This window comes from Marmota monax, unplaced genomic scaffold (assembly GCF_021218885.2).
Source record: "Marmota monax isolate L192 unplaced genomic scaffold, Marmota_monax_Labrador192_F-V1.1 WCK01_AAM20220418_F8-fsc00006, whole genome shotgun sequence".
In the NCBI taxonomy this organism is placed as follows: Eukaryota; Metazoa; Chordata; class Mammalia; order Rodentia; family Sciuridae; genus Marmota; species Marmota monax.
Window position 1 is genome coordinate 24,542,469 of NW_026693712.1, and position 26,068 is coordinate 24,568,536.

The window sequence follows — 26,068 nt, forward strand, 5'->3', positions numbered from 1 at the left end:
TGTAAAATATAGTTTCCGCCTAAAACTTAAGACTAATCAAATATCCACAGGATGTCAAAATCATGGAAGAACATGGCAGCTTTTGCTGGAATCACAGTTGAAGAGGTCAAAAATACTTCTCAAAAGATGGAATGGGGGCTGGGGATATAGCTCAATGGCACAGTGCTTGCACAGCATGCACAAAGCCCCCAGTTCAATCTCCTGTCACAGAACAAATGAAAAAGGAAAGAATGGGTACTAATTACTGCCATAGATTTCCACTACAAGCAGCTACAGAAGGGCTATTTATGGTTTACTAGCAGGGGTCAATAGTGTGAGGATTCTGAGGATTCTAAAATTTTCTGTTTCAAAGTATTGAAGCATGGTGCAATGGTGCATGCCTGTAATCCCAGCAACTTGGAAGGCTGACACAGGAGGATTGAGAATTCAAAGTCATCCTCAGCCATGTACCAAAACCCTAAGCAATTTAGCAAGACCCTGTCTCAAAATATAAAATAAAAAGGGCTAGAAATGTGGCTGAGTGTTTAAGTGCCCCTGGGTACAATCTCTAGTACAAAAACAGATAAAAAACATTGAATCCTTCTATAACTAATTTTTCTCCTATACAAAAGCTTGTAATTTATATTTTTGCAGTGACTATTCACTAAATATGTGATAAATATTCTCTGTAACAGGTTATCATGGGATGTAGTTATAGTTAGACTTCAGGGAGTCTGCATGCCTCAAAATTTTATGGAAAATTAGAAAATTCCATGATATGAATACATGCAATGAGGAGCACTTTTCTAGAAAAATGATCATGAGTGAAAGCTCTGACTCCTTAACTAGCCTGCTCAGATTAAATCATGGCTCAGTAATTTTATAGGTGGGTGATCTTGCTCAGGTTACATAACCTGTTGCCTCTTCTATAAAATGAGAATAATACAAGCAACTTTAAAAGGTTATCTTGAAAATAAGTTCACTGATATGTACAAAGAGTTTATAATGGTGAGAGTTCCATAAACATTAGCTATTGTTCAATAACTCTTCTTGCTTTGCAGTAGTATTCAAATGCCAAACAATGGATTAAAAAATTCTTTTGTGAATTGTTTTTAAAGTAAGCTCACTAATCACAACCACATGTATCTGTTTTCAACTATGGTTGTTCATCTACAATGCAGCAATAATGACTGGCATTTTGTCTTATGCAAACCCTATAGGTAAGACACTAATATTATCCCTACTTACAGACATAAAAATGAGGCATAGAATTAAATATGTGCTATATAGCCTCAAAGTCTGTTAGTGTAGGCATTGTGATTTTAATTCAGATGACTGAAAACAAAAGCCACATTATCTATGTTGTCTATCGATTCAGAGGTGGAGGAGTGATTTTTGAAGAAAGAAAGAATGCTCAGCATCCATGCAAAATGACAATGGTAGAGAAGATCAGATCTTTTAAAATAAAAAATAACATAGCTGATATTAAAACTGCCTTATAGCTCTAAAAGTCAAACAAACCTAAATTTGAGAATTTGCTCCACAACTTCCCAGTTATGCAACATTGGAGAAATTACTCAACTAAGTCTTAATTCTAAAATAAAGGTAATAACAGCACCAACTTCATGGGTTACTGAATATTAAATGGCAAAACTTTAAAATGTTTAAAATGGTGTCTGGTGTTTAATAAATACTCCATAAATATTATTTACTATTATTATTATTATTGTGTATTTTATTCTTCTTGATCTTTTCATCTTCAAACACCCTTTTCCTTGTCTTTGTGATCTAAGTAATTCTTCCTACAATGTTGAGCTCAGATTGAGTGCTATCAACACCAATTTTAGGCAACCAGATCTTCACATTCTTCCTGTCATTCTATTTTCCACCCACTAAATCACTACTGATAACTACTGGTTTAGTGACAGATAATACATTTTCATCTACACATTTTAATTTAGAACTTTCCCTTTTGTCTAGCTTTCAAGCGTATTGTGTTAAAATTCCCAAATGATACTTGGAGAATTTGCTGCAAAGTCCTTATCATAGCTCTCAGAAAACTTAAAAGTTGTTCTTGGGGGAACAATCATTGTTTTGCATTTCATTATTGAATAGAAAAAATGTAAAAGAACAATATCAACTTTAAATGAAATTATACGCCTGGAAGGGGACCATGAATGTAAAAAAAAGAGCACCTCATTATCAGTCTTTCAAGCTGCTAGAGTGAAACTTGAGTCATTGCATATTCCAACATCAAAAACTCTCTTGGATATAGTAAAGAACATCATTATGCACACAGCAATAATATGAGGAAGTTATTAGAGAGAACTACTAAGAACAAGAGATTGCCAAGGCAGATTCTTAAAATGGATAATATAATAAGCTCATTAATAAGTATTCTGAAATTGCTTTAAGATTTTCCAACTGAAACTGAATTCCTTGGGGTTCTTAACTAGTCAGAGCCATCAACTTTTTCCCCCTTTTCTGTTTAAATTATTCATATATCTTTGCTGACCCGTGAAGAGTGTTTCTACCTGTATCTATCTAAACACAAGGAATTTGATTTTGGAATGATGTTTAAAGAGGACTTATATGAAAATGTATGAAATGAGGCTTCTTTTTAAAGACTTAGGGAACTGACAAAAGGCTTTTGAATGAAGAATAAGTATATGAAGGAGTCATGTTTTACCATCTTGCTATAATCCTCTAAATTGCCTTCATAATGTAGGAATTTCTAATTGCAGAACATTTAAGAATTATTGCATGTAACCTCAATAAACCTAGTCATTAAAGTTTCTTTTTAGTTGATGGTAGTGTTACCGCTGTTGACCGGTGACGAGTCCTTGCTTCCCCAATGTTGAAGAATAACACCAAAGAAGCACGCCGAGGCAAGGTCAGAGTAGAAATTAGAAGTTTATTAAAGGACAGCAGAAAAGACTTCTCCCGGAGGAAGAAGGGGACCCAAGAGGTGGAATCCGTGGAAGTGCGGTTGTTTCCCCTTTTTATAGTTTTGGTGATGGAATGTAGGTTGGAAGACCCGAGGGGTGGGACACAGGTGGGCCAAAGAAGTAATCTGGTCAGGAAGGACTTCTGAGTCAGCACCTTTTTGCTGGGGGCTGTTCATTAACATTTCTTTGAGGTGGACTTTGGCCTAGGGCCTTTTCGGGACTTCATTAACATTCCTTGAGTTGTCCTGCGTTTCCCAGAATCATTGCCAGCATGGCCTCCATTTTAGATTTCACTCGGCATTAGACCCGATTTACCTAACTACACTGACTACCTAACTTTAAATCTGGCTTCAGTAGTACATTCAGAAATACACGTATCTGTCATTTTCCCTTGCCGTTTCCATTTACCTCATACAGAGTAATTCAAGTTTTAACAGGGTCTCTTACATTCTGTGGGTTCAGCCCTAAGAACTGCTCATCTTTAATGGTTTTAGCGCTAATGGTGTAACACCTTCCCCCCTTTCTGGTCTCTGTGTAATTGTAAATTTCTGAGTTTTGCTTTAGTGTAGGTAATAGAACTAATAGTCATTCTTTTGAAAGCCTGTTAGGTCTGTAAGGAGAAAAAAGGAAGTCCTGATCCCACATTCTGCCCAAAGGAAGGAAATTGTGGTTAGGGGTTCCTATCTTGGGCTACCACCACATGAAGATATCTGTAGCAAGAATCAGAATCAAAACTAACAAAACAGGAGACATCAGTTGAAAAGGATAAAGACTAAGAAGTGGTCGTGTATTTACTTTTGCCCAGCTGCAAATAAGGGTCAAATTTTTGACAAAAATTAACCAAACTGTTCTCTGAAATTTTAGAAATCAGAGTTTTTCCAGGGACAGCTGGTGAATTGAGAGGTAACTGGTAGTCAAAGCTTTTCCAGGGCCTGCCCCGCCCTTCTGGCCTGCTAGAATATCCTACCGGGGTTCGCAAACTCCAGGATTAAGGCGGGGCCTTCTCTGCGTCCCTACACAGGACAAGCCTGGCCCGAACCACTGAGAGGCGGATCTTCCCGCGTCCTAGAGCGGCTCGGAGCCCACGCCCGGCCAGGGTCCCAGCCTACGCCTCGCTGATTCCGTTTCCACGTCCGCTATAGATCATGAATCCGGCGTTCCCAGAATGGGCGCTTGAGACCCCACGCTTGCCGGTGACCCTCAGCGGAGCAGTTTCAGTGTCGGGGAGCGGGGTTCTCGCCTGCTGGGCGCGCGAGGTCTCTGGCGTTTCCCGCGCCCGCCTCTTGCGCTGGTCGCCCTCCAGCCTTGGAAAGGAGCTTCACCTGGGGCGGCCGCGGGCCGAAGCCCGAGCACTGGGCGAACCTGTAGACGGCCGCCCGAAAAGCCTGACCTGGGGAGTGGACAAGGCTCAGTCCCAGACCTGGTGCAGTCGCCGTGGGGGCGTCAGACGGGTTGCCAGATGCTGTTCAACCACAGCATCGGGGTTGAACACTTGCCATGGGTTTGTCAAAATTCAGTGAGATAATTAATGGGAATAGCAGCATTTTGGGGTGCTTCTTACGCGCCTGGAGATGCTCATTACTCACCACAGAAGCCCATTCATTCGGTCACTTAGGACCTCGTGTTGTCAGAACTGCAAGGCGCAGCAGATGAACGCCCACCCCTTGATTACTAAAACTGTCGAGGCCACTGACCTTCTGAACGCTTAAGAAGGGAGGTTGGTTGGTGGGAACATGAAAGAGGAGACAGACCTAAAATAATTAACTGCAAAACACATTACTTAATTACAGCTTGAGTGCTTATAGCAAGAAGATTCCTGCGGCAAGATGAAGATGGGGGAGAGGAGGAAAGGAAAATACTTCCTGAGGAAGTAATGTTTCAAGTAAAACCCCAGAGATGAAGCTGACACATCAGTTAATGATCTAGGCTTAGGGGATAGCATATATCAAGGAGAATTTGAGCTGGAAAGAGTATTTCGTAAACACCAATAGTTCAACTTTACTTTTTATCCGCTTCCTCTCTCTTTCTCCCCTCCCCTTAGTAGGAGGAACTCCTTTCCATGAAAATAGATAAGTTTGAAAACCTGAAGAAAAGAGGATCATCTTCCATGGTTTCTCGCTGATTTCTAAATAAAATACAAACATGGAATACAAACATGGAAGTGTTCTTTATCAAACCAAAGATACATATTCAATTCCACCTTCTATTCTGCACTAGAATTATCAGTCAAGGTTGACTTCTTTTGGACCCTATCATTCATCTTCTATCATTCTGGAATCTACAAACTGGTCCAAGCATTGCATGTTATGCAATGTGCTGTTTAGCACACTGATTCCTCATATCCCAAGGATCTCTGTGTCTCCAGAACGTATTTATTCCTTAACCATTTCCCACCAGCTTATTACAGTAATACTATTATTATAAAGAGTTGCAATTACTAGTGAGTTATAAGAATCCTATCCCAATCCAATCTATCATTCATTGGTGCTGATTCCTTTTATTCCACTCGTGATTCATTCATCTATCCCCTTAATCCAGATGTCAACTAGGCATTTGGGAACCATCAGATGATAGGAGGGAAGGTGAAAACCTGAAGAAAAGAGGATCATCTTCCATGTCAACTTCACCAAGTCAACTTCACCCCACTACCTACTTTCTGGCCTCAAAGGAGATTTTGTACATATTCATTTTCTTTACTTGTTGCTGTTCACAGTACTGAAATTCTACTTTAGGCACCTTCTATACATCACATCCATAACTTTTTTCTTCTTTTCTGTTTATAATGAGAAAGTTGCTTTATCAATGTTTTAGTCTGAACCATAAAAGAGATCTAATCATGATGATAAAATAAGCATAGCACTAATTTTATCACAGAAAGGTAGTAATATGCTCAGATTAGCTAACAGCTCCTCCTCTTTATTCTAATACCCTGTGAATATGTCTGTGGTTATTTAACACATTGTTTGAAGACAGAGACAGAGTCTTCATCTTAGTCACTGTGGGAACACACACACACACACAACTGTACTTAGCCCATCATCAACCATTCCCCAGATGATGTGTCATCACCTTGACTTCTTTAGCAAGAATCCAGTTGGCTTGGTTTAGCAAGAATCCCCCTTACCCTTGATATTTCCTCTTAGTAATTTTTCCATCCACTGACCCCTATACTGCTCCTTGGCCATAAATTCCCACTTGCCCATGATCCATTCATATTTGAGCCCAGTCTCCATTCCCCACTGCAAAATTCCATTGCAGCGACCCCTGTACCTATTGCAATGGTCCTGAATAGTTTTCTGCTTTTGTTGTTGTTGTTTTGGTACCAGGAATTGAGCCCAGGGGCACTTATCCCCAGTCCTTTTTATTTATTTTTTTATTTTGAAACAGGGTCTCGCTAAGTTGCTAGGGCGTTGCTCAATTGCTGAGGATGGCTTTGAACTTGCAATCCTCCTGCCTCAGCCTCCCAGGCTGCTGGGATCATAGGCATGCACCATCGTGCTTGGCATAGTTTTCCTTTAACAAGTGTGTGTGTGTGTGTGTGTGTGTGTGTGTTAAATTTTCTACAATAAACATGAAAATCCCTTTATTAGTATCTTTGGCCTTTAGCAACTAGATGCCATTACTACTACCTTCACATTCTCTTGTGGCAACCAAAAATGTCTCCAGACAATGTTAAAATTCCCTGTGAAATAAAGTTTTCTCTCATTGAGAAACACTAATTTATTTTAATATTATATGGTAGTGTATTGAACATTTTTCTTTTCTTGCTGTTCTAATGACTATAAGAAAGTCAATGCTAAATCCTTTTCTTTTTTGTTCTAGAAATGGTTAATATCAAATAAGCACTATAATTACATGTTTTAAACTCTATTTATTAGTTTCTGAAATAATGCCACTAGATTAAGTGAAATTTTTCTCATCTTAAAATATACCCTCTGCCGGGCATGGTGGCACACGTAATCCCAGTGGCTCTGGAGGCTGAGATAGAAGGATCAGGGGTTCAAAGCCAGCCTCAACAACAGTGAGGCACTAAGCAACTCAGTGAGACCGTGTCTGTAAATAAAATACAAAATAGGGCTGGGGATGTGGCTCAGTGGTTGAGTGTCCTGAGTTCAATCCCCAGTGCTCCTCCCCACTGCCCACCACAAATACCCTCTTCATGTCTTATGGCTTTATTGTTTTAAGTTTAAAAGTTCACTTTGAGCAAATAAAGTATGAGTTATTTCAAAGCAAAGGTACAGCAGCATTGTGAAAAAAGAGCATTAGGACAGAATGCCTTTGTGGATTTGCTAAATGAGTGATTTTGATAAAGTTTCCATGCACAGATATAATGTATTTGGTTGATTTCTTTTTATCATTGTAGCCTTTTAAAATATTAGTTATCAAAAGACTTAAAATGGGCACATTCTGACACTAAAAATTCTTGAATATCTTTCAAATGTTAGTTAAAAAGTTTAGGGGAAGTTTTCAGAATCTTACATTTTAGTTAAAAATAATTTTAATGTTAAATGAAGCACGTTTTTTAAAAGATTGCATAAAAATGTAAGTATGCAATTTCATGAATGGCTACAGTAGGAACACCGTGTAATCACCAATCTAGATCAAGAAGTAGAACATCTGTAGAGCTCAAGAAGCCATTGCCACAAAGAACTCAAAAAATTAAACAATAAGAAAACAAATAACCCAATCAACAAATGGGCCAAAGACCTGAACAGACACTTCTCAGAGGAGGACATACAATCAATCAACAAGTACATGAAAAAATGCTCACCATCTCTAGCAGTCAGAGAAATGCAAATCAAAACCACCCTAAGATACCATCTCACTCCAGTAAGATTGGCAGCCATTATGAAGTCAAACAACAACAAGTGCTGGCGAGGATGTGGGGAAAAGGGTACTCTTGTACATTGCTGGTGGGACTGCAAACTGGTGCGGCCAATCTGGAAAGCAGTATGGAGATTCCTGGGAAAGCTGGGAATGGAACCACCATTTGACCCAGCTATTGCCCTTCTTGGACTATTCCCTGAAGACCTTAAAAGAGCGTACTACAGGGATACTGCTACATCGATGTTCATAGCAGCACAATTCACAATTGCTGGACTGTGGAACCAACCCAGATGCCCTTCAATAGATGAATGGATAAAAAAATGTGGCATTTATACACCATGGAGTATTACGCAGCACTAAAAAATGACAAAATCATAGAATTTGCAGGGAAATGGATGGCACTAGAGCAGATTATGCTTAGTGAAGCTAGCCAATCCCTAAAAAACAAATACCAAATGTCTTCTTTGATATAATGAGAGCAACTAAGAACAGAGCAGGGAGGAAGAGCAGGAAGAAAAGATTAACATTAAACAGATACATGAGGTGGGATGGAAAGGGAGAGAAAAGGGAAATTGCATGGTAATGGAGGGAGACCCTCATTGTTATACAAAATTACATATAAGAGGTTGTGAGGGGAATGGGAAAATAAACAAGGAGAGAAATGAATTACAGTGGATGGGGTAGAGAGAGAAGATGGGAGGGGAGGGAGGGGGGATAGTAGAGGATAGGAAAGGTAGCAGAATACAACAGTTACTAATAGGGCATTATGTAAAAATGTGGATGTGTAACCGATGTGATTCTGCAATCTGTATTTGGGGTAAAATTGGTAGTTCATAACCAACTTGAATCTAATGTATGAAATATGATATGTCAATAGCTTTATAATGTTTTGAACAACCAATAAAAAAAATAAATTAAAAAAAAAGAAATACATAAGAAAACAATCACAATATTCATTCTATAATGAAGAAGGTGGTCTTTCTTTAAACACACACACATACACACACACATATTACAGCCTTTTTCGAATAGTTAAAAGCATTTACAAGTCTCCATATTTCTGAGCAGCTGATTTTCATAGAACTAGAAAATTCTGAACAAGCAAACATAAAGAAGTAAGTATATACTCAAGCAAAATCTTTCTTAAAAATCTCATGCTTTCACAGCTCTTTACAAGAACACTTTCTTAATTCATGGGATTAATCCTTTTATATTTTTTGTTTGAAATTCATGAATTTTTCCTTTAGATTTCATTCCAGGATGTTACTTTATTCATCTTTTCAGAAATACTTTTGAGAACCTGCCTTGTACCTGTGGGTTTCTAGTGCTGAGCAAAAGTAGTTTTTCTCCCCTGGTGGATCCTGCATTGTAAGAGACTCAGTTAAGCATTAGAGGAAGAGGCAAAATATAGGTGGTCACAAAGCTATCAGGGTTTTCTTCCCCTTTTGAACTGGATATGGAACACATTTTTCTTTAATATGAAATCATTTTTGAAATATTACCCATTTTCTCATTTTGAGTTCCATCAAAAGAAAATACAAAATGAAGGCCTCATTCTTCCAAATAAATAAAGTGTTGTCGTGCTTTCTCCATGTGGTAAGAATTATTGGTACATGGTAACTAAAACAAAGCAAAAATTTGGGGGAAGAGTATTTACATAAGAAAGAACTGAATCAAGTCACCTTCATGGATCCAAGTTTAAAGCAGAAATCATGCATTCGAGTACTTAAGAAACAAGGGGAGATGTGTCCTTCTGAACAGGGCTGGAAGTCAGGCTTCACCATGGCCTGAAGTGCCAGTGTATTTTGTTATGTGGTACCCAAAGCACAGATGCTTAAACTTCTCAAATTAATTTATTAGGAGGCAAATTCAGTCAATCAAATAAATGGTTGGGTATGTCTGGGACACTTTGAATTGCCAACCATCATGTGTGTATTCTCAGCCTCCTCTCTTGCATTTACTTAACTGGAGGTACATCTGCAGTCATTCTTCGAGCCTCACTGTTCCAGCTTCACTTCTCAGCATGATTTCTTGCACAGGTTGACAGCACTCTGGAAACCATGGACCAACTCCCATACACGAAGTTAAAGACACATCTCCATGTTTTATAATGTAATTCAAAACCACACATTCCAGGATAGCTGTATTTGCCTAGGAAACACATGTGCACATAGAGCATCCCACTAATGTCTATTTAATCCATTTTGCAAAGATTAAAGATGATATCTATTTAACCCACTTAGGCTCTGAGTCTGCATGTTAGAACAGAAGGCGACTTTAGGAACACAGCAGAAACTGGGGCCTTTCTTCTAACATGCGTAGTTTTCCTTGGTAAGTTATGAAGAAGTTTTCAAATATCTCTTAAAATACGATGAAATGAGCTCTTTATTTTCTTATGATCATAGTCCACTCCACAAATTAAAATGTTTGATTTGAAGCTGATTCAGATTTTAATGAGTCGTTTCACTGCTTTCAAGCACAGGCACACTTTCCTCTGTAGCAGCTAACCTCAGAAGCACTTTCAAATGGAATAGAATTTAAATGTATGCTGTTGAAATAAACTCAGCTAGTGATGATGGTGATGAAAAAAAAAAAGAAAAAGAAGCCATTGCCCTCCTTGTGCCCATTCCCAGCTACAGTCTCCTGTATCTCCTAAGAACAGTTCTTTCCTGATATTTGTGGAAAATATTATGCAGTTACTTCCTTATTCTTTTGATTCTTTGCTGCAAAAGTGTGCATCAACTTAGAGTAGAGTTTAATTTCTGAAGTTAATATAAATGGAATTATAAAATATTTAGTCTTTTCTCTCTAGCTTAAAATTATGTTTATAAGATTCATTTGTATCATTATATACATTGTAGTTCATTTATTTTCAATGTTGTATTGTTTTCTATTATACAAATACATCACTACCCTTGATGAAATTTGGTTGCAGATTTGACCAATGATTAGTCTTAAACATGCCTGATGATCCACATGTGTACATTTCTGATGGTTTTATAATTTATAAATTGAATTGCTTCATTAAGAAGAACATATTCTTCACCTATTTAGTATGTCAGTATACTAAACTGTTATCCCAAGAAGTTTTTAAAATTTATACCTCAAGCATCAGTTTATGAGAGTTCAAAGAACTCTTTATCCTTACCAACACTTGATATTTTTAGTCTTTTTAGCATTTAGCTGATTCTAGGAGTTTTGTAGTGGCTTTACTTTGTATTTTTCTGATTAATAATTAAGTAGAGCATCTTTTCATGTGTGGAAACGTACTTTCTGTAAGTGTTTGGTCAAGTTTCTTACCTATTTTTTCCATTGAGTTTATCTTTAGTCTTTTTATTAATATTTATTTTGTAGTATTTTCTCAATATGAATTATTTGTGTTCGTTTCACTTCATGACCTCTTCTTTACTTTTTAATTCTCAGGTATTCTAGGTGCTTTGTATTGAATGTATCTCTTATAACATTTAAATGGACTTTGTTTCATAACCTTCTGAAAGTCATTTTGGTTTCATAGGTACTTTTATTGACATGATACTTGTCCCTTCTTATGTTTCCTAGTTTTTATCTTTTAGTATATGATCTATATATTTTTATATTTATATTTTATATCTTTATGTGTGTTCCTTCTAAAAATGTAAAAATTTGCATTCTAGGTCATTTTAGACTAGAACCTACTACAACTTTATACATTTCATTCTGTTTCTTTTGAATATACATACAGGCTTATACATGCGTGTATACATACTTTCCCCCACTATGAGCAATGTCTCCCTGTCTTGGTCCATCTTGTGTTGCTATTACAGAATACTGGAGACTGCAAAATGTACAAGGAACAGAAATGTATGTGGCTTAGAGTTCAAGAGAACAAGAAGTCTAAGATGGAGTGGCTGCATCTGGTGAAGGCCTCATCTTGTTCAAAGGTGACAGAAGCCTTTACATGGCAAGAGAATGCATGAGAGAGCAGCAAGAGAATCCTGGCCCTGCTTTTATAACAAACCCACTCTTGTGATAACATTAATCCATTTATGAGGGGCACTCATGGCTTAAATACCTTCTATCAGGCCCCACTTCTCTACCCTGTTTCATTAGGGATTCAGTTTCCAACAATGAACTTTGGAGAACACATTAAAACCATAGCTCCCACTGTCTATTTTTTACAGTCTATTCTCTAAAATCTCAGTTTAATTAACTGCATTATTTTTCTATATTTTTCTAATGTCCACTTCAGTATTTTTTTTTTTTTTAGAATTTTAATATTTATTTTTTTTAGTTTTCGGCGGACACAACATCTTTGTTTGTATGTGGTGCTGAGGATCGAACCCGGGCCTCACGCATGCCAGGCAAGCGTGCTACCGCCCGAGCCATATCCCCAGCCCCCACTTCAGTATTTTGAAATGTGATTATACATTTATTACTTGATTTGTCAGTTTTAAATGTTAACTTGATAATTTTGGCTATAATATAGAGAAAATCAACATCTTATATACCTCCCCCTTTGAACCCCTTTTTCATCTCAGCTTTTTTGCTGTATTTTTTTTCCTTGTTGTTATAATTTGCAAACTTTATATATTCTATTTAACATAATTTTCATGGTTGTTTTAATCATAATCTTAAATGCTCTCTACCAGTTTGGCTAGTAGAGATAATATTGGTTTTCCAGTTATTAAGAAGATCCAATTTTTAAAAAACTGAATTGGAACTCATTAAACTTTACTGAAAAAAAAAAAAAACTTTACTGAGGCTTTAATATATTGCAAAATTGTGCAAGGCATCTGGGAATACAAAGGTCAAAAACATTTCCTCTACTTTTAGGGCTCCCAAACTTAGGATAGAGACAAGTGATTTAACTGCAGTGTGATAAGAGGTGTGCCAGAAATAAGAACAAAGTGCTCCTGGATCAGAGAGAGGGTATTTCTAACCCAGGCATGAAGACTGGGCATAGAAGGAGTTTCTAGAGAAAGGTGTAACAGAATTGTGTCTGGAAGTATGAATACAATATGGCCTATTGATGAAGGAGTGAAAGGAATTTCTGGTCTGGACAACAGCAAAGGCAGAAACATGGGAGAGAATCTGTGTTCAGGGATTTGTAGGAATCCTGAATGTCTGGAACAGGGTTCAGGGTGCGAATGGGGAAAGAGAGAAGTGATGGGGCTATAGAAATAGGCAAAAGGGGATCACAAAGGATATTGGGGAAGAATTTAGGGTTTTATCTGCGCAGAACTTAAATTCTCCTCTTAATCATACCAAGAATGAAAACTGGCAGGTCTCAGACTGGGTGAGGAGGAAATTGTTCCTGTTTCAGGTGCCAAAGTCAGTTTGAACTAAACTCCAAGGCATGGAAGTTCCTGGAGCAGTTCCAGAGGAGAAGCCACCCCTGGCCAGACAGGTATTGACCAGAAATGAGGATCTCTGCATGGGTCTGGGCCTGGGCAAGTTTTAACTACGTTCCTCCCTTGAATTTCTAAACCTGCTGTCAAGTGTTGTCAAAGTTATGATCTGAACTTGGTTATGCTGTGGGGAATTCAGGAAGGGCTTGTCCTGAGCTTCAAAAATAGATGCAAAGGAGAGAGCAGTACACCTCCTCCTTCATCCCAGGGTGACAGAATTCATCTGCAGAAACACGTGCCTACCTGAGGACTCAGTTTGATCTTTCAGGAAGACATGGCAGCCTTAGAGGCTTAGTGGGCACAAGAACCCTGAAAACCTGCTTAAGATACCACACGGCAGAATGATGAAAGCACTCAGAGGTTGATGAAGGTTCTTGATTTCTCAGAAATAATTGGGATCAAAATTACTATAATTTATACCTAAAAAAGGATATTTCCTTATTTTATAATCACAGATTGGTATATTCTTAGACAATGGGGTCATATAGTGATCCAGGGAAACAAGGATGAGGTCAAAACTAATGCAGAAGGAGTGATGGAGGATATATTGAGAACAGAAACATCAGCAGAGTGTGGTAACATTTTGAAGTATGGGCTAGAGATAACTATTTGAAAATTATGATCATAGGAATAAAAGGCAATGAAGACAGATCACCAGAGTGTTAAGAAAGTACTTTATGAAGAGTAAACCATTATCTAAATGTTAACAATTAATTTCACATGATAATAAAGCAGTTTTATTAATTTATAAACACATCTCCTGTTTGTGTAAATAGTCTGAATATGTATGTATAGACATACGTGTATATATGTGTTTGCATATTTTCTATCTCCTTTTTTTTTTTTCTTTTTGGCTTGGGGATTTAACTCAGGGTACTTACCACTGAGCATATCCCCAGTGCCCCCCACACACCCCTTTTTTGAGACAGGGTGTCATTAAGTTATCCAGGGCCTTACCAAGTTACTGAGGCTGGCTTTGAACTTGTGATCCTCCTGCCTCGGCCTCCCAAGTAGCTAGGATTATGAGTATGTGCCACCAGGCCTGGCTGTGTTGTCTTTTTTTAATTCAAAAACTTTTTTTTTTTTTTTTTTTTTTAGAAATGAAAACTTTTAGTCCATCAAAACTGTTGATACATAGTTTTAATTCCTTTAGAGGAGAAAACATTGGCATTGTTAGCATTTTGGTTTGAGGTTGGATAATTTTTATGTGGGAGACTATCCTGTGCATTGTAAGCTATATAGAAGTGCTTTGGCATCTCCATGTATTGAATGCTGGTAGCAGCGGCGCCCTACCCCAGTGAAACAAATAGTTTCTAGACATGGCCAAATGTCCCCTAGAGGGCAACACCAGCTCTGCTTGAGAACCACTAGAGGATTGAGTATACCCGTTAAATTTAGTGCTAAATAGGAGATTAAAATAATAGACTCTTTAATGGGATCACCCATTCATCACTGCTGTAATTGTTTCTAATTGCATCTGTTTCATATACAATGCTCAGGCATTTGTAAGACGAGAGCTGCATTTCCTATGGAGCATATCAAAGATAGTATCTGTAGAACAATTAATTTTCATCAAACTGATTTGAAAATTTATCAGTATTCAGATAGAGCACAAGCTGAAGTCTGCCAGGGATTACTTAATAAACTATTTTTTTTTCAGCAAATTAAGAGTTTAAACAAACAACAGGAAGATTTTTTTGATTTGTAAGAAAGAAATTTAAAAAACATTTTTAAGCACTTTTGAGTTACCATATAGATTTTAATAAATTACATACTAAGCAGAAGTTTTGTATTTACTTTGGTGCTGGGGATTGAACCCAAGGCCTTGTGCATCATAAGTATGTGCTGCTCTACCGGCGACCTATACCCCCAATGTATTTTAATTTTAATGTAATTGAATTTACCAATATTTTTCTTTATAGATAATATATACATGTGCATATAAATATGTCTGATTTCCTTTTTTAATTTAAGAAATGGATTTAAGTGAATTTGTTTAGGAGGGCTAATGACATATCATATGTAAACCTATTGCTATGAACTGAATTTTTTTCTCCCACCACCTGACAACTTTTTTTTTTTTTTTGGTGGGGCTGGGATTTGAACCCAGGGCTTCAGATGGTGGGGCCTTTGGGAGATAATTATATCATGAAAGTCACACCCTCATTAATTGGATTAGTGCCTCTACAATAAAAATGATCTCTTTCAAGGCAGTGTAAGGATGCAAGAAGATGCCATCCGCAAACTGGAAGAGTCCTCTGACCAGACACTGAATGTAGAAGCATCCTGACTTTGGATTTCCCTGGCTCCAGAACTCCAAGGAATGCTGTGTAAACCATGTTTACACATACTAAGACATACATGTTCCATCGATTCATTTCTACTAGATACCTCCTATTTGCCTTTTCATGTCCACTTTTCACTCCACTTTTTCTCCACTCTGGGAAGTTCTTTGTACACAACACTCTTGGCTCCTGCTCCTGGGTTGGATTCAGCTCCAGCAGGAGACCAATGATCAGCCAGCAGGAGAAGAGTGAGGTCAGAGTATGATTGATGACTCCTGCCCCAGCTTTGGGTTGGTTATGTCCCTACATTGAAGGTTATTACTTCTCTCAAAGTGATATCACACTCAGAGTTCTTCCCCTCAATACTTGGGCAAAAAATGATATCAGCTTCTTATAGAATAAAGAATAGAAGTCAGGATTGGACATTAATGATTATTTAAGGATTTGTCTTGAAAAAACAAATAAAGCAATTTTTCTAAGTATGAGACAGTGATATTTTTTACATATTGCAGAAATTCAGGAGGAATAAAGAAAGTAAAATCTTTATAAAAATTATAATCATGAAGTTATTGTGCAAAAACTATGTGCCTTGCTCTGAGTAGATGTTTTACATATCTTAGCTTACTTATTCCAGATGATTTTTTTTTTTTGAGCAGATTCTATTCTCCCTATTCCACAGGTGAGGTTTTAAAGATACTTTCTCAAGGTCACAGAGCTATCTAGTAAGTAGTAGAATCAGCACTTTTACACAGGTCTGCCTGATTCCAAAGCTCATGCTATAATCTTCTTACAGTTATGCATACACGATACCATCAAATTAATACTCAAGGAATTATATTCTTTTAGAAGGTAGTTTCAGTTAAATGACAGGATGTAGTTTCAGAGGTGTTATCTGACTATAGGATCTCAAGAGATTAAGAAATAAAGTAGTAAGGATATAAAGATGGCAGTGGTATACCAGGTATTTGATGAGTTTGGTAATAAAAGGTTGGGGATGACTAGTATCAATTGCAAAATGTGTTCCATTTTCCCACAAATACTATGCCACACGAAGTCTGACTTTTCTCATCCTGTGAAATGCTCAACTGGCCCTCTCTGAGGAGTTCCTCAACATTTTTTTCACTAGTGATGTCCCAGTTTTACAGGAGCTTCTCTTCTCATCTTCATAGGGAGGGGAAAAAAAAAGCTAGACAATGAGCTTCTTGGGGACAGAGTATATTCATCTCTGCATTCCGCCCACAGAGCTTTATATGCTGCGAACTAAACATTGTGATTTGGGCCCTATTTCAGTCTTTCTGCAGGGTTTGTTTATCCTCATTAACATTAATATAGTGACTGTCTTCCAGGTCACCTTGTCCCAGCAACAGAGAAAAAAGATATTTATGTCTGCCATCCTCCTGGCTTTCCTCCTAATAGCTCTCGTACCTAATATTTAAGCACAGACAGGTGCCATTTAACAAAACACTTACAAGAAGGTTGTGGGAATAATCAGCTTTAACCTTGGATTTAAACTCTCAAAAGAGAAATCATTGCTATCACAGGAAACAGAAAAATTCTCTGAGGATAGTAGTCAAAATGTAAAATGAAGACTAATGCCCAAGTTCATGGTGATCAGGTAAGAGAATTGGGAACTAACAATGGGAACTGTTTTCCATTGACTTCTTCCCTATCTTGGGTGAACAAAGACAAGACAAACCTAGATCAGCCTACCTCTGACTATGTCTCATGAGAAAGGTACACAACTGCCTAAAGAAGAAAATGCAGTTTAGCTAACTAAATTTTGCTTTTTTTCCTCATATTTCTTTGTTCTTATTATTGGACATATTTTATTTCCTTCAACTCTCATGTTTTGTACTCTTAAAAATCTTAAAACATCTTTTTCATAAGAGTCACATAATAATAGTTTAATGACAATTATTAAATCATGCAACACAATAAGTGTTATTCAGATAATTGGGAAAAGTAAATGTGGGAAAGTGCTGTGAAGACTATAATAAAGTTTATGAGCAAAAGATCACCTACATCTAACTAACAACAAGGAAAGGGGAAAGATCACCTACATCTAACTAACAACAAGGAAAGGGGATTGGCAGAATGCAAACAGTACTGATGGCAGACTAATAATAGTAATAACAGTGATAATAATGATAGAGTAAAGCTCCTATTTGAGAATTGAAATAAACAGGAAGCCATGTAAGATTGCTAAGTATCAAGCAAGTATCTCTTATTTCTGATATAAACTTTGGAAATCAACTTAGAAAGATTTAAAAAGTGATTTCCCATAGTATGAGAGAAATGCTCATTTTAGTCTCTGTAATCACATGGCATGATAAAGCAGAGTACTTTTTTTTTTTTTTTTTTTTTAAGATTTAGGAGACTAAGAACTATAAGGTAAAAGAGAGTTCAGGGTGAATTTGAATGTCATTTTCTTGGCAGGATAGAGAATGTGAACTACTTTTAAGTTTAGGGGGAAATTTGCCAAGACTGAGAATCTTTCATATTTTCTTTGGCAAGTCAATGAGACATTTTCCCAGATAAATGAGAAATGTGACACTTTATAATCTGTTTACTTACCATAAGTATTTCTTTCTCTTGAAAGTAATCTATTAAATTTAGATGAAAAGATGTTTCTTCCTAAATAAAGGAGAAGAAAACTTTGAAATAATTCCATCTTTTGATAAAAAAAGCCGATTAGTTGGTAAAAGTTTGCTTGCCAAGAATTATAAAACGTAGTGCAAGTAGTTAAGAGGTCTAGTTTAATATAAAATTTCCTTTAAGATTTATTTGGTTCATCCAAAATGTTACTCTATTGACACAAGAATTTTGAATCACAATAGTGACACAATAATAAAAACATCATAACAAAATGGAGATGAAAAGTGAATTCATCCTTTTTAATGTTTTCCATTGACTTGACCTGATCTGATTCTCAATTTTGGTGGAGAAAAATTAAAAATTAGATCTCTAGACCAAGATTAAACTAAAATAATGTTTCTACTTTGTTTAGAAGATCATTAGCCATTTTAAAATAAAAATATATCAGGTATATAGTGTCTCAGTGAAAACAAATGACTATGTTATCCCAAACTCAGTTAAACAAAAATACCCCTATTTATACAAGTATGCTCTCTTTCCCAGAGATTGCAGCCTTTAGCATCTCATAAATCCTAGTTAATTACATGTCAAAACAAAAGGTTAATGATAAGTTTTATATGCTTCCTTTTTCTATCTAATGAATCAAGATAAAACATGGAAAATGCTAGGAGACTGGAACAGAAATGCACACACTTTAAAGTAACTAGTTGAGGTTCTATATGTGAAGAACTTCCCAAATATCAACAGTGCCACACAATGGGAAGGGCTGTTCACTCAGTAACCATTTATTGAGCATCAACTATGTTCTGGCCACACTGTGTTAGGTTCTGGGTTGTATAAGGAACAAATATACCCATGATAACTCATCTGTTCATCAAGAGCTCGTAACCCCAGGGTAACAAACTTCTGTATTTTTTCTGCTGTCCTTGCATTTCCTTAAGAAGTACATGACCTCTCAGCTACTGAAGTACAAGTTCCTTAAGGGGTACATGACCCCTTACTTGCTGAAAAAGTTGTCTCTTACTTGAAGGGTTGATTGGGCTGCAGACATCAGGAGTCTCTTCTTGCCAAGGATGTTTTTAGTTTACTTCAAAAAAAAAAAAACAAAAAAACCACTATTTAAAGCAAGGTGTGGAGGTACACACCTGTAATCCCAGGTGCTGGGGAGGGTGAGGCAGGAGGATCACAAGTGTAAGGCCAGCTTCAGCAGCTTACAAGCCCCTGTCTCAAAATCAAAATTAAAAAGAGTAGGGATGTAACTCAGTGGTAAAGCACACCTGGGTTCAGTCAATCCCCATTACCAAAAAGAACAAAAAGAAAGAAAGAGAGAGGGGGGGTGGGTGGGGGAGGGGGGAGGGAGAAAGAAAGAAAGAGAAAATAAGTTAGCTACAGTATCAACATGAACATTCTCCAATGTGCTGTGAATGATTGATCTTTTTTTTTGAAGGGCACAAGTATCGATCTACCCTAAATGTAGACTCCATGACAGTGACTTACTCCAGGAAGTTTTCCTTATGGGGAGTTGGGGGAGGAATATATATATTCTATAGAAACATCCTTAGATATAATTGGTTGGCATCAGCAATGAAAAACAAAAACAAAAAAATTGGCATTAAAGCAGTACCACCAACAGAAGTGAGCTTAATGACATCTGAGAAATGAATATGGTTCTGAGTTGGCCACTCCACTGCCTAATCCTTTATATAAGATGATTGGGCTGTGCAATAATTTTATATGCAGTACCTCTAATCTTTATAACAATTATCTAAGATAAACTTTACAATCTTCATTTTACAAAAGACATTTAATCTCAAAGGTGGGTTGTATTGCCCAGAGTGACAAGGATAAAGCAGACAGAGCTAATGTTTGAATCCAGATCAGTTGAATCATCAGTCTTCTTAAAAAGATACAAATAACGAAATAATCACCAAGATGTAAGAAATCTTTCACTTCTAATTTTAACTGAAACAATTGCATAGCATTATTTAGGGGAGTGGGATGCACAAAACACCGGGCCTCCACAGAGTCACACAAACTCATCTGTCATCTCTCTACAACATTTTTATTTTTTTTGTGCTACTAGAGATTGAACCCAGGGCCTGGCACATATTATACCAATGACTATCCCTATCCCTTTTTATTTTGAGACAGGGCTTGCTAATTTGCTCAGGATGGCCTGAATCTTGTCATCTTCCTGCTTTAATCTCCTGAGTAGCTGAGAATTTAGGCATGTGTCACCATGCCCAATATATCTACAACTTTTTAAAAGCAGTATGAAAATGTTGATGCTCTATTTTCTCTAGAATACTGAATAATGTGGATTAGTTTCCCTTAATTGGAGTGTGTCTAGCATTTGAAGAGAATGTGTTGAGGTACCAAAGGAATCAGGCAAATTGATATTCATAATTGGCTATTATTGACTCTACTTATGTTTATAATTTTAGGATATTATAACAACAAAACGTTTGGATCAGTCATCACATCAAAGACCTAACCATTATTTGTTGGTTATATGCCTTTTGTCCTTTTTGTTAGTGTAGCAGTTAGTCACGAAACCCCCTTTTTTCTGTCTCTGACCATCTTGTCTTGAGGCTTGATGGCCTGGCCAGCACATGTAATAATATCTATGATCTGATAATCACATTCTTCCAGAAAATGGGCAGAGCTGCCCGTTTTTCTTTGAGTATTTTGTTTACTCCTCATTAAATAATGACAAAAACTTCATTTTCCATTTGAATAAGTTCAGGATCAGTAGGCTTTCCTCCTAAAGTATTCTCTCTCTCTCTCTCTCTCTCTAATTAATTATTTTTTAGTTGTAGTGGACACAATACCTTTATTTCACTTATTTGTTTTTATGTGGTGCTGACGATCCAACCCAGGGTCCCAGGGTCTCGCACCGGCGAGGTGAGCGTTCTACTGCTGAGCCACAACCCCAGGTCCAAGTATTCTCTCTTTATTCCCCTACCTTTTTCATTCCTAAAGCAATCCTCCCTTCCACCATTTCATCATAGTCACTTGGTTTCCCCACTAAATTAAAAAATAAAAGAATATTTTACTGTGTAAATGTTTTAAATTCCTTAAAACAAAATGAGAAATTTGGTAGTATTTATTAAGAGCTGCAGAATTGCCATATGTCATGGCACTTGCCTGTAATCTCAGCGACTTGGGAGGCTGAGGTAGGAGGCACCCAAGTTCAAAGTCAGCCTCAGCAACTTAGTGAGACCCTAAGCAACTTAGTGAGATCCTGTCTCCAAAGAAAAACTGAAAAAGGGGCTCAGTGTTTAAGCATCCCTGGTACCAAAAAAAAGGAAGGAAGGAAGGAAGGAAGGAAGGAAGGAAGGAAGGAAGGAAGGAAGAAAGGAAGGAAAGAAAGAAAGAAAGAAAGAAAGAAAGAAAGAAAGGAAGGAAGGAAGGAAGGAAGGAAGGAAGAGCTCCAAATTATTCAACTGTACTGAATCAGTATATTCTGTTATGGGAATCTGACCTACTAAATCGAGTATTGTGAATTAAGATATTGTTGCTAGCAGAAAAGTTTTCATTATCTAAAATAACAGTAATTGGGTAAATATGCTAGAATGTTGGGAAACATGCTAGAATATTATGCAGCTATTAAAAATTTCTGGAATAGTTTTTAATAATATGAGAAAATGTTTATGATACTTGTAGTAAGTTGAATGGTGGCTCCAGAAAAGGTATGTCTATGTCCTTATTCCCAAATCTGTGAAGGTGACCTTATTTAGACAAAAGGTCTTTTCAGGTACAATTAAATTAAAAATCTTGAGATGGGATCTTCTTGGCCTACCAGCTTGGGCCCTAAATCCAATGCCAAGAGACAGAAGAGGGACTGAAGATGTGGTTTAATGGTAGAAGTCTTGCCTGTCATGTAGCAGACCCTGGGTTCAGTCCTTAGCACCATATACACACTCACATATGAAGGGAGAGAGAGAGAGAGAGAGAGAGAGAGAGAGAGAGAGAGAGAGAGAGAGAGAGAGAGAGAGAGAATATACAGGTGCACAGCAAAGCAAATGTGAAGAGGGAGGCAGAGATGACAGTGATGTGGCTACAAGCTAAAGCCATTGACAAATCATTAGAAACTGGAAGAGCCAAAGAAGAGATCTCTTATGCACCTATCTGCAGAGACAGCAAAGTGGCCCTCCCACACCTTGAGTTCAAACTTGTAGCCTCCAGAACATTGATAAAATAAATTTCTGTTGTTTTAAGCTACAAAGTTCATGGTAATTTGTTCTAACAAGTCAATATGTTAAGTGAATAAACAAAATCTTGAAAGGTATTTCCATTATAATCTAAACTATGTGAAAAGATGTATGAAAAAAGAGAAATTCATCAACATGTTGCTAATGCTAGTAAGTGATGAGATCATAGCAGCCTTGTTATGTTCATGCTTATAATTTTTATATCTTCCAAATGTTCTAGAATGAGTATTATTATTATTGGTACTGAGAATTTAACCCAGGGTCCCTAACCACTTATCCACAATATCAGCCTTTTATTATTATTATTATTTATTTTGAGACAGGTTCTCACTAAATTACTTAGGGCCTCATGAAGTTGCTGAGGCTAGCCTTGAACTTGCCATTCTCCTGCCTCAGCCTCCTGAGTCACTGGGATTACAGACATGTGCCACTGTGCCCAGCGAGTATTATTTTTGTGTTAAAAGTATATATTCCTTTTTGATTGTGGAAAATCATTTGTACTGATGATGCTAATTGCTGTGTAATTTATGATGGAAAAATTGGAAGCCATCTAATCTAATATTTGATAATGTTTAAATAGATACTTGTTCTTTTGATGGAATTAAGATGCCATATGAATATTCTCCAGTAATAAAGGAAAGTCTTAGAGTAAGCAGGCAACAACAGAGTTTAAAGGGTAATATTTGGTCACTAAAACCAGGTTGACTACATTTAAAAAATCTGCTTCTAGTGATTGTGTATCTTGATAATCTCTTGTTTCTCAGGTTTATCATCTGAAGAATAATAAAATGGACTTAAAGATTATTTGTGAATCAGGAAAAGGAAAGATAGTAGAATGAAACAGACATTATTACTGGATGTATGTACATGACTACATGACCAATATGATCCTGCAACACGTACACACAAAAAAATGAGAAATTATATCCCATCTATGCATGATACATCAAAGTGTTTAAAAGTATTCTACTGTCATGTATAACTAATTAAAACAAATAAAAAATTTTCAAAAAAAAGATTAGTTGCAAATCAAATGAATAACATCATAATTCTTAATATTCTATGGAGAGTTATTTTTTCACCTTTTACCATTTCTGAAATTGGGCTGTACAAGTGACTGTTGGTGCCATACAAATGCAGAACTGCTGCCACATATGCATGAACTTGACCATTGCTGTTTGTGTGGTTTTCACATTGACTAAATTGTGTACATTTTGGCACTACACAATTTTAATAGAATTGCCCTTTTAAAATGCCTTAAAATTCCATTATGATTCCGAATGGATACATAAGTTATGAAAGGACAAAGACACAGAAGTAGGGTAGGGGGTGCTTAAATTTTATATGTGACAAAGCAAACATTTGTTCTTGGAAAAAAAAAAGACTACACTTCCACATATGCATGCAAAGCAGCCTCAAAGAGGAAGCTGTGTTACATTTTGTGGCTGAGATATGAACCTATCATACACCAGCCAATGCCAAGAGAAACTGTAAAATTCCTTGGAATAGTGAAACATCAAAGTAATGAGATACTGGTATGACCAATTCATGTTTTATGTAGAACCATCATTAAGGTGTCAGACACCAATGTATACAAAATTTCTTATTGACTTTATTGGTGCTGGGGGTTGAATCCAGGGCACTGTTCATACTGGGCTGAGGGCCACTGAGTTACATCACCAGCCCACCCATTAACTTTAGATAGAAGTCATTTGACTTTCAGAAACATGTGGTTCAATGTGTTGTTTGTGTGATGTTGCACTTAGTGTTTTTTTTTTAAAGTTCTTTCTTAGTGATATATATGTTATTGTTAAATCTTAAAAATCAATAACAACCTAGTTTCAATGAAATATAACTTAAATGAATTTCTAATCACTATTCTTGGCACATAATAAGCGCTTTCTAAATGTTACTTATGTATAATCTAAAATAAAAGGTCATAAAGTGTATATATATCACTGTGAAAAAAATCAACAAAAATTTAAAGGTAATATATAAAAAGATAAATGTTAAGTTGAAGGTTTAATGGAATTTTTCTTATGTTTTCATGTCATTATAGAAACCTGCCACTTTTTTTTTTTTTTTTTGGTACTGAGGATGGGACCCAGGGGTGCTCTACCACTGAGCCACATCCCAGCCCTTTTTTATATTTTATTTAGAGACAGGGTCTTGCTGAGTTGCTAAGTGCCTCACTAAGTAGCTGAGGCTGGATTTGAACTCACAATCCTCCTGTCTCAGCCTCCTGAGCTGCTGGCATTACAGTCATGTGCCACCTGTGGCCTGTCACTTTTTCATAATTAATTTTTTTTTTTTTTGCCAGGTGCAGTAGTACATACCTGTAATCCCAGTGGCTTAGGAGCCTGAGACAGGAGAATCACAAGTTCAAGGCCTACCTCAGCAACTTAGTGAGGGCCTAAGGAACTTAGTGAGACCCTGCCTCCAAATAAAAAGTAAAAGGTGCTGGGAATGTGTTTCAGTGGTAAAGTGCCCCTATATTCAATTCCTGGTTTAAAAAACAAAAACAAAACACACTTAATTGAAAAAAATATATTTCATGAGCCTGGCAAAAATAATTAACCAACAGTTTAAGGAATATATAAATGAAATGTAAATCTCTCTCTCAGACCACATTAGCCATTTGTCCATTAACTAGTTGCTATTCACAGAGCACTATAGGTCTGTGGGGAATAAGAAAATAATACAAGTTGCAGTCATCTGTATGCCCTAAAGGATTTACAGTCACTTTGAGAGAATAAATAAATGCACATCAAACATTTAAATAACAATAACAGAAGCAATTACTAATTTCATTTTCTTATTTAATCTTCTTGAATTTTTCTCTGTATAAATAAACATATATGTGTATGTATAATTATACACACTTTATTTTTAAAACATAGAAATACAATTCATTCTCTATTTTCATTTTTTACTCTTATGCTATCAACTTGAATATTGTTCCCTAGCCCATATAAATTTTAATTCTTCTTGACATCCACATAGCATTAGTATCTATCAGGAGCTGGTGCAAGTAACAGAAACCACTTAGGTACTTCAGATAGAAAGGGATTTAAGCAGGAAATTAGGTACTTACAAAATTGGTGGACAGGAAGATAGAAATCTGCTCCTGGATGTTGATTTCAAGGGCGCACCACTATGATCTAGAGTCAGCAAACTGCTGCTGCTTCCACAGCTTGAGCCCTACAACTACCCCAGTTTTCCTGAAGCTGGTGACCAGACCCTGTCTGCTGCATCTGGGCAACTGCTTCTAGGTTATGAGGAAGCTGATAATTAGATCTAGGAATGCTGAGCCAGGCTGCAAACACTAATGAGCTGGCAGCTCATTATGAGGAAGGAGGCCTCCGTTTATTTCCAATTTTCAAATCGCACATGTTTCTCATTGGTGAATGTAAGTCCAGAACCCTAGCTGCAAGAGAGCTTCTTCTTGTGACACTAACTTAAAAAGGGGTGGAAATGAATGCTGGCAATTCACTGTGAACAAGGCAATGTTCCACAGCATTAATGCATCATAAATTATTTAACTGATCCTAATGTGGGGGGGAGAGTGTATGATATGTAGGCCTATGATAGAATTTTGTTACCACTGATAGTGGGTCAGTCTAAATATGTCTGAGCATCTGTGAGAAAACAGTAAGTTCTAAGAAGTAAACCTGGTAATGTTATGAATTCATGGTAGACCTCTTAAGTGACAAAATGAAAACCCATCCCACACTGGCTGAAACACAAAATAGCATGAGTAATTCAATTATGTTACCAAGGATAAATTTTAAAAATGTTTAAATGTTTAATCATGTAACATTTTAATCATACAG

At 36.8% G+C, this 26,068-nt stretch overlaps 1 protein-coding gene across 2 annotated transcripts in view; it reads right to left on the reverse strand.

Annotated features, from left to right (window-relative positions):
* Fer (FER tyrosine kinase) overlaps nucleotides 1-25,483 on the reverse strand; it is a 456,651-nt gene extending 431,168 nt beyond the window's left edge. The window contains exon 1 of one of the 2 annotated variants that reach the window (XM_046460091.2): nucleotides 25,330-25,483. The gene's annotated coding sequence lies outside the window, so the exon portion shown is untranslated. The remainder of the gene's footprint in view (nucleotides 1-25,329) is intronic. The other variant, XM_046460093.2, reaches the window with a different exon arrangement.
* Between the last annotated feature and the right edge of the window lie 585 nt (nucleotides 25,484-26,068).